The 12,587-nt window shown below is 37.1% G+C and overlaps 1 long non-coding RNA gene across 1 annotated transcript in view; it reads right to left on the bottom strand.

The window, feature by feature from the left end:
• The window catches only part of LOC143442950 (uncharacterized), a 30,382-nt gene that overhangs the window by 1,838 nt on the left and 15,957 nt on the right, over positions 1 to 12,587 (bottom strand). Inside the window, exon 2 of the long non-coding RNA XR_013111576.1 lies at positions 829 to 889. This is a non-coding gene — a long non-coding RNA (uncharacterized LOC143442950). The remainder of the gene's footprint in view (positions 1 to 828; positions 890 to 12,587) is intronic.

The following is a 12,587-nucleotide window of genomic DNA, read 5'->3' as shown; positions in this document are numbered from 1 at the left end:
TATATTTATTATATATTATATATTAATAAATGTAATATATGTAAATATTATATATATATATATATATATATATATATATATATATATATATATTAGATGAGATTAGCAATAGAAGTATAGACATTTTGGAGCTGTGTTCTCCCTCCTCAATGAGTAATGCATGGGCATTCTTTGGTGTGCATGACCTGTGAAGAGATCTTGATATAGGTATTTTTTCCATGTGAAGTTTTTACTGGGTGGACAATGCCACTTCAGAGGTAATACAGGCATCTTCAATATATCTGGTTGATGTCATAGCTGTTCTTCAATTTTTAGTTAAAACTCTTTTATATAATTGGTCAATTTTATAATATATGCATGTTACTAGATTAATGTTTCACAACAGACTTATAAACAGATTCTGTTTTTTAAATGCTTTAATTTTTTTCTATTTAAAACATATGTTAAATTTCACTTCATAATTATACCATTTAAAATATCTAATGCAGTCAACTTCTTATTTGAACTCAGATTTTTTTCTGGAGTAGAGGGCTTTTTTTTTCACATAACTTCACACAGTATTCTAGGTTATCTTGGAACTCACAGAGCCCAGGCCTGCAGAAACCCAACTACCTCAGCCTCCTTAGTGCTAGATTATAGGTGGAAGGCACTACATTTGGCTGGGCCTAGCCATTTTAAGGAACCAATAATTACCTAATATCCCTCCATAATTTTATATTAAATCCTCAACATTTCCTGTGAAGTCTCATGAATAACCATGGGAATTACCAGAATAGATGGATCAAACACAAGTGTAAACAGGGATTTTTTTTAAAACTAATGACAAACCTCACTTTCAGATGTTTCTGGAACACTCATCTGCTGATAAGTTGGGCCATGAGGCAGACATCTATAAAAAAAGAGTCAATGGGGAGAAGAAAGTATCTTCTGGAATAGGATGAACCATTACACAAAGCTAAGAACTCAGAATAGAAACTCAGGTCACTCAGTTGCTAAATATTTGGTTGGGAAGGTCAGTTATGTGGCCTTAGATCTATTCAGAATGAATCTCAGAACTTGCTTTGAAACCAAGAAAGGCTGGATAGCATTTCCATGGACTCATCTGCAGCTCTTGGATCTGTGCTTGCCCTATGGACAGGACTGGGGTCCAAGTTATAATCCATTCTGTCTTCACCCATGCAAGTACCTTGCCAAAGAACCTCTAATTGAGGCTTAATATCAAAAACAGTTTCCTTTTTTTATTCAGCAAGTGTGTATATCTATAGGAATTTCTAAAGCCTTTTCCTATGGGCATGTTCTGGTCTGCCTACTTAACTCTGAATTAATAATAAGCTATATATAATGATCTGGAATTTAAATCATGAGTCATACGATTAAAAAGTTCTTTGAGGGGCCTTATTATTTTAATACATATATTCTTGATTCCACATATAAGATTCTCTATTGAGCATGTGCTCTCTTGCTTTCAACTGTAAGTCTCCTCCAAAGTCTTTAGGGCATCTATTAGATGGTACATCCTCCACAAGCCTGCTCGTTTTGCCTCAACCCCACCCACCTTGTGTTTGTACCTTGTACAAGCTGATCACTCCTTACTCATGGAACTTTTAAACATTGCTGCTGCTGTTCTCATGTCACAAGCCCTGTTCAGTAACCTAATTATTCCTCACTTTTATTAGAGTTTTTTCCTTCTTTCATTATTGAGGGTTGGGGTGGGGGGTCCATGCAAGTCACAGCTGCAGGAAAATGAACCATAGAGAGAGGCAAAAAAGAAAATTCTGTTCACCCTGATTTAGTCAGTGCTGGTCCAGTCTTCTGGAGAGTCTAGCACCAAGCCAGTCTATTGCAAGCATATTTAAACCCAGTACAATTTGGGGTGGGGGAAGCTTCCTGGTGCAATACAATCCCCAGTACACAAGTAGGCAACATTACATCGAAATTTAATTAAAAGTACACATGACCATGAATATTGGTTCTAAAGATAAGCTGAACCTATTGGTTTATGGGCCTAAGGAAGAATCTGCTGTGGTCTCAGAGATAGTATAGAGATCATTTGAGCTATGGAGTATACATAACATCTACCCTAATGATGGGCTCTACTGATTGAGAAACAAAGATAGAGATAAAGGTCTAGAAAGGGAGACTTTGGGAGAAACATTCTGGAAGTTTCAGGTGAGGTCTGGTAAACTCACGAGGTCATTAACAACAGTCACTCCAAAGACTGGGAGAAAACAGTTATTTCCTCCTTTGAGGAGACAACCCTGAGTGACTGACTTTCCTGGTTTCCCTAGTGATCTGTGGGCACAAGGTCCTTTGTTCTCCTAACATCATTTTATCTCCTACGCTTCCAATACCAATACACATTTGAGATCCCTGTAGTTTTGTAATCCCAATGTCTTAGGATCATTGTTATATGGCTGATGTGATGACCCATTGCAGTATGCTTTCCTTATGAATGAATAATGCGTTTCACTGAAGGTCCCTTTGTTGTTGGGATTGTAAGAGAGGAAAAGTACTAATTATCACACAGAACTACTTTCCCATCTCTGAATCAGTGTGTCCCAACTCTAATCTGTTCTTACTACTAACCCAGGAAATCTAAGCCCCTCTCTTATACTGGAATCATATGCCATGATGTAAGGCTGAAGTTTAACAATTTTAAGGATGAATAATAAAAGGGATTACTGGCACTGTCTGGAGGCCCCTGAAGAAAGCCAAAGGATTAGCAGCTGCCTAAGAAGATAATTGCCTTCTAAATGTGGGTAGTGGGAGGACCTGCCAATAGCCTTTCCTTTCCTGGACTAAACAAAAGGGAAGCTGGAGGGATGTTTCTGGAGGCTGGTACAGGCATGACTCTCATTCCCAGAAACCTTCCAAGAAGATCCAGCTATCACAATGGAGAAGTTCCCAGTTCTGTACTTTAACTGACTTCATGAATGATGCAGCCAACAGTGAAAGCTTGGGCCTGGTTATTAATTTCAGTCAAAACAGGCATTGAATGTTCTAAATGAGCTCTTCAGAAATGAAACAGAAGGAGAATCATCTGAGTCCTTTTTATATTTGCTTTAAGCAATACAATAGGCCTATTATAGAACTAATACAGAAATTGTAAAGCCCATTGGGGCCCAGTTTAATGTCAGCTATTATTTATTGAGTGCCTATTATATGCCAGAACTTTGGTAGCCCTTCCAGAATAATATCATTCCCAAGAAAAGCTAAGATTTTATTACTTACACACTAAACATTATGTAAAGATAAACTCATTTCATACCATATTTGGCATCTGCTTTGCCCTCATAAATGACAGCAATCATTTTACCCTTGTTTCATCTTCACAGAAACCTGGTGAGGTAACACACATCCCATATAGGTTGTCATTTGTCTCCTCAATGGGAAACCTTCAAGATCTTGTGTTGAAGGATATTTGATCACACTGTGAACCCTGGGGTTGTGTTGTTTGCTGAAAAACATTTATAGTTGTTGGCTCAGCCTTAGCACACAACTTTAATCTCACTGGCTGGAATACAGAAATGCTCTTAGTACACACCTTTCATTCCAAACAATGAAGGTAAAGTTAGTTTGTAGAATAAAGCACCTATGTTTAAAACTGACGTCTAATTGAGTGACAGAAAAAGTGATGAATCAGAGAAAGATTTGGCAGAATAGGTTATGCCCAACTTTTATGAGAAGAGAAAGGAAAGAGATACTACTTAAGAGATAGGAGCACAGAAAGAGAGGAAAAGGAACAGTTTTACCAGGAGAGTTTTACAGAGACAAGTTGAAGAGAAAGAACAAGCTAGACACAGGAAAAGACAAAATAAGCCAGAGAATGAAAAGAAGCCAGAAGATCAAAACTGATTTCTAGAATTAGCTTGAGGCTAAACAGAGCAATTCAGTCAGAGATGAAGAGATGCCAGATTGAATCAGTCAGCTTAGAGAGTAGTTTGAGATAGAACAGCTGAGTTGAACCAGTCAGGCAGAGATCAGAAAGAGCTGGAAAGGGTGAACTTAATCAGCAGTAAGTCTCAGAGGCTGAAAACATTATAGGTCTAGATTAAATTATAGAGAGGCTACAAGCCTCCAGGACTAGACCTAGGTTAGCAGATAGAAGCAGTAAACCTCCAAGATGACAACTATATCAAGTGAATAAAAGATACGTTTACAGTCTTGTACCCAGAAAATATTAATAATGCTGCTGAATTTTGCAACATTACAATTTGTAGAATTCATTTGCATATAATATTTAATATTCAAATCTGACTTTTGAAGTAAGAAGTATTCTCACCATTTTCCTCTGAGAAGGACAACCCCATGATCATATGATAAAGCTTTATACCCATCAAAACCCCAAAGATGCTAGAAAGTATCTCTAAAGAGCCAGGCTCTGAAGGTGAGCATCATTGAGGCAGCCTGCTGATCCAACTCACAGCACCTTTACTTGATGGGACAGAATTCTGGCTGAGGATACAGGGTGGAGATAAGATAATAAATTTCCTAAAGGTCTTACAAATATTTCCTTAAGGATGGATGGCACATTTAGCTTGTATATCTCATGCTTTTTTACATTAATCCATACATATACTAGTATTTGAATACCACAAGCTTGATAACTAAACAAATCAGCATAATTTATTATCTTCTAGTTCTAGGGATTAGAAATCTTACATACAAATGACCTAACTAAAATCTTCATGTTGGAGCAGCTGTATGAGCTACCTCTCTTCTAAGGCTGTAAGGGAGACTCTATCCCTTGCTTTCTTCAGCACCAAGGAATGCCACAAGTCCTGGCCTGTGGTTTAACCTCTGCATCTGTCTTCAGTTTGCCATATCTTTTACTGAGTCTTAATATCAGTTGATAATCTCTTTCTAGGTCCTGTTATGAAATATGTAAAACTCCCTTAAGACCCTCTCCTGGAGGTCCCAAGAAAAATCTCTTCTTAAGGTCCTATATTTAATCACATCCTTTGCCATATAATATAAATATGGATTATATTTTATAATGTAAATATGGATAATATAAATAATATTCATCTTTTACCAATCAGAAATGTTCACTGGTTTGGGGGTTTAGCAAGTGCATGCATCCTTGAGTGTCACCATACTACGTATGATAGCAAATTTGTGACTGCCTCCTTTGTAGAAAAAAGAGATGGTGGGACTCAAAACATAGGCTATGTTCCAACATAGCTATCCATCTTCTATATTTTAAGTCCAAAGTCTAAATATAGACCCTTCCCATGTTAAATGGCTCTGTGTAGCCTTGAGAATGGGCAGCAAGTGAGCCCAGAAGATTCAGGCTATGCCCTGCTCTGTCAGTGTTCCATCTCCCTTCCAGTCTGATCTTCCATCTGCACTCTCAGATCAACATATTGCCCCACCACCATCACAGTTCTGCCTGCTTCCAAGGAGACCTGTTCTAATCAAGGACACATAGCTATACCTGATTCCTGGGAGGCATGCTTCAACTTGGGACACCCAAGCCAGCCAACACCAGAAACAACCAGATGGAAAATGTCAAGCACAATAATATAATCAACAGAACACAATGCAAAAAGGCACCATCAGAATCCAGCACTTCTACTAAAAACAACCCCTGTATATTCTAAAATAATTGAAGAGCAAAATTGTGACCTTAAATCATATCTTATGAAGATGATAGAGGCCTTTAAAGAGGATATATATAATTCCCTTAAAGAAATACAGGAAAACAGGAAATACCAGAAGAAATACAGGAAATACAGGAAGCCCTTAAAGAGGAAACAAATAAATACCTTAAAGAAATAGAGGAAAATATCATCGAACAGGTAAAAGAAATGAACAAAATAGTCCAAAACCTAAAAATGGAAATAGAAGCAATAAAGAAAACAGAAATGGAGGCAACCCTGGACATGTAAAACCAAGAAAAGAGAACAGGATTTACAAATGACAAGCATTACCAACAGAATGCAAGAGATACCATGGAAGTAATTGATTCATCAGTCAAAGAAAATGTCAAATGTAAAAAGCTCCTAACTCAAACATCCAGGAAATTTGGGACACAATGAAAAGATCAAATCTAAGAATAGTAGGAATGAAAGAGGGTGAATATTCCCAGTTCAAATGTCTTCAAATGTCAGAAAATGTCTTCAAAAAATCATAGGAGAAAACTTCCCTAACTTAAAGAAAGACATAGCTATAAACATACAAGTGTATAGACTACCAAATAAGATTGAACCAGAAAAGAAAATTCTCTTGCCACATAATAATCAAAACATTAAATGTACAGAACAAAGAAAAAGTACTAAAATCTGCAAGGGGAAAAAGCCAAGTAACATAAAGACAGACCTATCAGAATCATACCTGATTTGTCAACAGAAACTCTGAGAGCCAGAAGATCCTGGACAGATGTCATGCAGAACCTAAGAAACTACAGCCCAAACTACTATACCCAGCAAACTCTCAATCACCATAGATGGAGAAACCAAGCTATTCCATAACAAAACCAAATTTAAACAAAATTCTTTCTACTAATGCAGCCCCACAGAGGGTACTAGAAGAAAAACTACAACACATGAAGGGTAACTACACCTAAGAAAAAGAAAGAAATTAATCATCTCACAGCAAATCCGAAAGAAAAGAATCACAGACACACAGTACCACCTCCAGCAACAAAATAAGAAGAACTAACAATCATTGGCCATTAATATTTCTCAATATCAACAGACTCAATTCACCAATAAAATGACACAGGATAACAGATTGGTTATCTTAAACAGGATCCATCATTCTGCTGCATACAAGAAACACATTTCAGCAACAAAGATAGACATTACCTGAGAGTAAAATGCTGCAACAGGGTTTTCCAAGCAAATAGACCCAAGAAACAAGCTGGAGTAGCCATTCTAATATCTAATAAAACAGGCATTCAACAAAAAGATATCAAAAGAGATGGGGAAGGACACTTCATACTCATCAAAGGAAATATCCACCAAGATGAAGTCTCAATTCTGAACATCTATGCTCCAAATGTAAAGGCACCAACATTCATAAAAGAAACTTTACTAAAGCTCAAAACACACATTAATAGTCCCACACAATAATAGTGGGAGACATCAACACTTCATTCTCACCAATGGACAAGTCATCAAAACAGAAACTAAACATAGATACAATGAAACTAATAGATGTTATGAACCAAATGAATTTAATAGATATCTATAGAACATTCTGCCCCAAACCAAAAGAATATGCCTTCTTCTCAGCACCTAATGTAACCCTCTCTAAAATTGACCACATAATCTGACACAAAACAAGCCTCAACTGATACAAGAAGATTGAAATAATCCCTTTCATTCTATTAGATCACCACAGACTAAGGCTGGACTTCAAAAACCAAAGAAACAACAGAAAGCCCATATATTCATGGAACCTGAACAACTCTCTACTAAATGATCACATGCTCAGGGAAGAAAGAGAGAAACAGAGAGAGGGGAAGAGAGAGAGAGAGAGAGAGAGAGAGAGAGAGAGAGAGAGAGAGAGAGAGAGAGAGAGAAATTAAAGATTTTTTAGAACTCAATGAAAATGAAGGCACAACATGCTCAAACTTATGGGACACAAGGAGAACCACACAAAGAGGAAAATTCATAGCACTAAATGTTTTCATAAAGAAATTGGAGAAACCTCATACTAGCAACTTAACAGCACGCCTGAAAGCTCTAGAACAAAAAGAAGCAAACATACACAAGAGGAGTAGATGGCAGAAAATAGTCAAACTCAGGGCTGAAACCAATCAATTAGAAAGAAAGACAATACAAAGAATTAACAAAACTAAGAGCTGCTTCTTTGAGAAAATCAGCAAGATAGACAAACCCTGAGCCAAGCTAACTAAAAGGCACAGAATCAGAAATGAAAAGGGAGACAAAACAACAGAAAATGAGGAAATTCAAAAAATCATTAGGTCTTACTTCAAAAACCTATACTTGACAAAACTGAAAAATATAAATGAAATGTATGATTTTCCAGACACATACCACATACCAATGTTAAATCAAGATCAAGTAAACCACCTAAATTGTCCCATAACCCCTCAGGAAATAGAAGTACTCATTAAAAAATCTCCCAACCAAAATCAGCCCAGAGCCACATGTTTTAGTACAGAATTCTACCAGACTTTCAAAGAAGAGCTAATGCCAATACTTCTCAAAGTATTCCACAAAATAGAAACAGAAGGAACACAACCTAATTCATTCTATGAAGCCACAATTACACTGATACCTAAGCCATACAAAGATCTACCAGAGAAAGAGAAGTTCTGACCAATTTTGCTTATGAATCAGGACAAAAATACTCAATAAAATCCTCACAAACCAAATCCAAAAGTACATCAAAAAATATTATTGACCACGATTAAGTAGGCTTCATCCCAGGAATACAGGAATGGTTTAATAAATGAAAGTCCACCAATTTAATCCACCATATAAACAAACAAACAAAAAAATACCCACCACATGATAATCTCATTAGATGCTGAAAAAGCCTTAGACAAAAATCCAACATACCTTCATGTTAAAAGTCTTGGAGAGACCACGAATTCAAGGACATACCTAAACATAATAAAAACAATATACAGGAAGCCAATAGCCAACATCAAACTAAATGGAGAGAAATTGAAGCAATTCCACTAAAATCAGGGATAATACATTGCTGCCCACTCCCTCCCTATTTATGCAATATAGTACTTGAAGTTCTAGCCAGAATGATAAAACAGCAAAAGGAGACCAAAGGGATGCAAATTGGAAAAGAAGAAGTGAAGCTATTTCTATTCATAGATAATACGATAGCATACATAAGCAACCCCCAAAATTCTATCAGAGAACTCCTCCAGATTAAAAAAAAAAAAAAAAAAAACTTTCAGCAAAGTGGCTGGACATAAAATGAACTCAAAGAAATCAGTAGCTCTCCATTATACAAATGATAAACGGACTGAGAAAGAAACTAGGGAGACAACGCCTTTCACAATAGCCACAAATGATATAAAAATATCTTGGAGTAACTCTAACTAAACAAGTGAAAGAGCTGTATGACAAAACCTTCAAGTCCCTGAAGAAAGAAATCAAAGAAGACCTCAGAAGATGGAAAGATCACCCATGCTCATTATTTGGCAGGATTAACATAATGAAAATGGCCATCTTACCAAAAAGCAATTTACAGATTCAATGCAATTCTCAGCAAAATTCCAACACTTTTTTTTTTTTTTTTTTTTTTTTGCAGAACCTGAAAGAGAAATTCTCAACTTCATGTGGAAAAGCAAAAAAACCCAAGATAGCCAAAACACTCCTGAACAATAAAAGAGCATCTGGAGGCATCACCATCATTGACTTCAAGTTGTACTACACAGCAATAGTTATAAAAACTTTTGCCTCCTTGCCATCGATTTCTCACCCAGCAACCACCGTGGTCTCTTTAGAATCAAAACCAGATTGCACTATATTTCTATACTTATATGTCCTCGAGTCACTTGCTGTCATTCAGACTAAAGTCCCACCTCCTCACTATGGAGTCAAGACTCTATGTGAGCTGCAAAACCTTCCTCAAACCATGGCCCGCCAGTCTTATCTTTAACCACTGCCTCCCAACACCACACCTTGTGCCAATTACAATATGCTCTCTCCTAGAAGACAGTCGGCACCATAGCAGCCTTCTGGACAGCTAAAGTCTTTCCCCTCCATAGATCATGACCTGCATTTCTTAGTGTAGATTCTTTTTCCCAACCTAAAGATAAAATCCGTGCATGTAGAGAAGCTACGCAGTGTAATAAAGTGTGAGGGAGGAAGTACAAACAATGTCCACCACTGCATTACTTCTAATGATGAAAAACTACAAGTGACCTACAGTTACCAGCAGAGAAATGATTGAATTATGTTAAGTCCAGCGCAAGCAACTAAGAGGCCATTAAAACGAATAACATGATAGCTGCCTGGGACTGGAACATTAGAGTAAAACAGGAAATCACTCTTCCTGCATAGGGGATTTCTTGGAGGAAGACATAAAAATGTTTAAAATCCATTGTCAGCTGGGTGCCATGGTATGGCCTACATACCTCCAGCTGGGCAGGAAAATTGCTTGAGCCTAGAATTTACTAAGACTCATTGAACTGCAATATATACACGTTAAATAAAGAATTGAATTTGATGGGATATGAAGTATATTTCAACACTGTTACTTCAAGAGTAAAATGTGATAGAAGTAATGGACCTACAAAGAAAAATCTTTATAATTTAAGGTAAATACAAGTTGTAGGAAAAATACTTTCAATGTACAATGTATATTTATTTTTATCAAATAATGTATATAATTATATGTACAAATGCATAGTATTAATGTATACATATATTTGTGTTTGTAGAGAGAATGATGGTGTTGTACTGAGTAGTGGTTTTAGGATACCTGGCCTGGTGAAGGGCTTAAGAAGCCGTTGCAGTGTTTTATCCTCAGCCACACAGGAATGATTTTGCCTGAAGTACCCAAATGCCTGACACATTCAAAGAGAAGCTTTTCCTTAGTGCTAAGAAGCCTAGAACTCAATCTCTTCTCACCTTGCTTTGAGACTTAGTGATGATACTTCAGGAGCACCATTTCTAGGATGCCCTCAGCTGTACCTTACTCTCATCACGTGACTCAGTGATGGCTTCTGTCTACATAGAAAAGCAAAGTGAGCTTTCTTCAGTGCACCTGCTCCCAGGTATTTCCCCTACCCCACCACCTAACTGTGCCATGTGACTACTGTAGTTGCAAAGGAAGCTAATAAAGACTTCAGTCTCCATGATAGAGGAAAGGAAAGGAATGAACGCTGAGTCAGCATCTACTATGGAGAGCTGCACAGTCTTAGCCTCTGTGGGGGTTTTCCCAAGAAGTTTACATAAATATAACCATAATAATAATTATTATCACATTATAACAATATATGCAGTATTATATGATAATATGAAACAATATTATTATTATTATTATTATTATTATTAACCTATGTTTTATCACCTATTGGCAGGCATCCTTCTATGTATCCTTCTAAAGTTGCCTCTTTCTCTCTGTGTGTCTTATGCAGACACATAAATAAGGATAAAAAATTGTGTTTTAAATTGTACACATACTTTATTATATGTTTATATAAGCAGAGGTATATATATAATTATGTGTAATTAGGATCAAACCTTATTTCTTGCTTTTTAATCCCATTTATTTTCCACTAAAATTATTATGAACCCACAACCTGGTGTTGTATTTTCCATTATCTGTGTTCAATATAGACAACATTATTGTTTTAATTGCCACATTGATATCTCATCATTTTTAGCTAATAAATACCCTATTAAAAAGCATCTGCACAATTTATAGTTGTTTGATACTGTAAAGCATAACCGTGATAAAACTCAATATTTTGGCTCTATAACAAAATATTGTCACCGCTGGATACAGTAATGCTGCTTAGTAAATGTAAAAAACAATTGCTCAAGATATGAGAGGTGTCATCATGGCTGCAAGTGCAATCAAGGGCTGTCTGCTCTCATCACATGGGGATTCTCCCAAGTTCAACAACAACAAAAAAGACATCCTCAAAGGATTCAGTGCACATAAAGGAAGCTGAGACCACGGATTCAACGCCCTTCTAATAGAGAGATGCTTCCTTCTGATATCCATTTCCCGAGTTTAAAAACAACAGGCCATTTCTTTAGTTGTTTTAAAGAAGAGAACTGCTGCGTTATTTATATTAAAAAGGAGAGATTACATTAAAGTCTGACACAAATTGACATAAGCCAGAGAATTCAAAGTGAACACTAGCCCTCTATCCTGAACTCTAGCATTTCAAAGCAAATTAGACAAAAGGTTTTAACAAAAGGTCTATGCTCCAGTCAATCAAATTACATCTTTAAAAGGTAGTATGGTAGCTCGGCCGGACTGTGAAAACCATATCTATCACTATATGCTTGTATTTCAGGGCCTGCAAAACACAATAACCATGGTATTGAACTAAGGATCAGGAGGAAAACCCAGCACAGAGCTATCCAGTCTTTGCAAAACCAGGTAAGAGGAAACACACACAAAGCTGGCAGGGACCCTGTCTGCACTGTCCTGCCCACAGACATCTTTAGACTACAAAGAAGTAAAAGTGGGAGGGACTCGGGTGCCTGTGCCCTGTACTGAGTCTGATCACTATTAGACACAATACAAGTGCAGTTTTTCTGAAAAGCATTCACAGTAGAGTTTGTTCTCATCCAGTGCTGTCTCCCATTGCCTGATCTGCCGGCTGTTTGCCCTTTTTCTACATCAATTTTGGAAGTAAGCTGCAGGCACCATTAAAAAGTCTCTATGATCACTGAGACTGCCTAGAGATGAGCCAGTGTCGTTCATCGTAGGGAAGGTTTTAGACACCGTAAACAAGGGTAGCTGCTGGTCAGGTGACTCTGGTCTGGAAGAACCCGTAAAGTGGGTGCTGCATAAGAAAGATTTTGGTCAGACTGCATGTGATATCTCATGCCGGAAATCTCAGCACTAGGGAGGCAGAGGCAGGTGGATCTCTGTGAAATGGAGTCCATCCTTGTCTGCAGAGTAAG

The sequence above is a fragment of the Arvicanthis niloticus genome, chromosome 7 (genome assembly GCF_011762505.2).
Source record: "Arvicanthis niloticus isolate mArvNil1 chromosome 7, mArvNil1.pat.X, whole genome shotgun sequence".
Lineage (NCBI taxonomy): Eukaryota > Metazoa > Chordata > Mammalia > Rodentia > Muridae > Arvicanthis > Arvicanthis niloticus.
Note: the sequence above shows the minus strand (reverse complement) of the source record. Positions and strands in the feature narration are given on the sequence as shown.